We start from the raw sequence: 2,293 nt of genomic DNA, 5'->3' as shown, positions 1-2,293 counted from the left end.
GTTTTTTTTATTTGTTATTGTTTTTAGTAAATTTTTTTGTTTAATTTAGTTTGTTAATGAATCCCAAGTTTGATGGGTTAACCTGAAATTTTATTTATTTTTTATTTTTTAAATTAATTTCTTTATTTAGTTTAATTTGTTCATGTTAAATTTCTTTTTATTTAATAATAATAATAATGATTATTATTATTTTTTATTATTTTCATTTTTTTGTTCTTTTTTGTTTTGTTTTTTTTGGTTTTTATGCTTTTATGGATTTTTTTTTTCTTTTAATAAGTTTTTTTGTTTAATTTAGTTTGTTAATGAATCCCGAATTTAACGCGTTAACCTGATTTGACGAGTTAACTTAAAATTTATTTATTTATTTTTTTAATTAATTTTTTAATTTAATTTAGTTTGTTAATGTTAAATTTCTTTCTCTTTAATTATCGGACTTTCATGACATATTTCTCAAGTTTGACAGGTTAACCCAGTTAATTATGGGTTAATCCATCAATTTTGTTTCTATTTAGTTATTAAACTTTCATGACACAAATTTAAGATTTGACTGGTTAACCTAGTTAATTCATATTCAAATTAGGTTAACCCGTCAAACTCGGAATTCATTAACAAACTAAATTAAACAAAAAAATTTATTAAAAGAAAAAACAAAGAAAAAACAAAAAAAAACCATAAAGGCATAAAAAAATAAGAACAAAAAAATATTATAATATAATTATCATTGTAATAATAATAATAATTATTATATTATTATTATTATTACTAGACTCACTTAAATTTAAGTCATATAAGTTTAATATTATTATAAATATTACTTTTAGGTCAAGCGTTACAGCTAAACCAAAAACTCATGGATATATCTTTGTAGAAATACATAACACTCTTAGATCTTAATATTTTTTGATATTATTTATGCAAGGAAAAAAATAACCCGTGGTGTATGTCTTTATTTTTGTTTTTTCTTTTCATTTTTAAGCCTTTTACTGCGGATTGCACAATGCAATCCACAATAAAAAAGTTGATGCCTTTAGTTTTTTTTATCCTTTCTTTTTGTAATTATTCTTTTAATTTAGTTTCTTAATATTAAATTTTTTTCTATTTAATTATTAGATTTTCATGACACAGATCCTAGGTTTGACCGGTTAACCCGATTGATTCAGATTGTTTTTCTTTTTTTCTCATTACTTTTATTCTTTTGATTTTATATTTTAATATTGTATGCAGTCCACGATGAAAAGACTGATGCCTTTAATTTTTTTTCTTTTTATGTCTTTCATTGTGGACTGCACAATACAATATACGGTGAAAAAATTGATGTTTTTTTTTCTTTTTAATTAACCTTTTTTTCTTTTTTTTGTTGATATTAAATTTTTTTATTTAATTATCAGAATTCTATTTAGTTATCAGACTTTCATGACACGAATTTCAAGTTTGATGGGTTAACCCAGTTAATTCAAATTTTTTTCTTTTTTTTATTAGTTTTTTTCTTCATATTGGTTTTTTTTCTTTGTTTTGTTCTTTTAATTAATCTATTTAAGTATCACACTTTTATGACACAACTTTGCAGTCAAATCCATATCTAAGACTATTGGGTTTGGTATTACAGCTAGACCCACTTAAACTTGAGTTTTTCAAGTTTAATGTTATTATAAATATTACTCTTAATTTCAGTGTTATAGTCAAATCTAAGACTCTTGGATATAACTTTGTAAAAATACCTAATATTTTTATATTTTATTTTTTTAATATTTTTTGTGTACAAAAATTGACTTGCGACATCTTACGGGTCATTTAACTAGTATCCTCTATAGGGTGTGAAATAAAATATGAAAATGTTTTTTCTCTTCTAGTTATTTCCATATATAACTTCTAAAAAAATCTAAAATCAATAAAGTGAAGCCAAAAAAAATAATTTAATTAAATAGAGTTATTTTTCTATATATATATATATATTTTAAAACAAGAAACATTAATATAAAACTAAAATATTGATAGATATAATATTTAATTATATCCTTTTTCTTTGATGCAGACAATTTTTTTATCTAAAGGTTCATTGTTTCTTATCAAGAATAACTAACTTTTATTTTTAAGAATAAATTTTATTTATATAAAATATAAAAAAATTATAGATAAATTAGAATAATCTATTTGAAACATTAAATACATACAAAATAAATAAAAAACAACTATTATTTAAAAAACTAAATAAAAATCTAAAAAAATAAGAGAGAATAAGTATTAATTTAAATATAATTTCAAAAATTATTAAAAAAATATTAAAAAGATTTAT

This window comes from Populus euphratica, unplaced genomic scaffold (assembly GCF_000495115.2).
Source record: "Populus euphratica unplaced genomic scaffold, PopEup_1.0 scaffold221.1, whole genome shotgun sequence".
Classification (NCBI taxonomy): Eukaryota; Viridiplantae; Streptophyta; class Magnoliopsida; order Malpighiales; family Salicaceae; genus Populus; species Populus euphratica.
The sequence above is the reverse complement of the archived record's forward strand: the minus strand, read 5'-3'. Positions refer to the sequence as shown.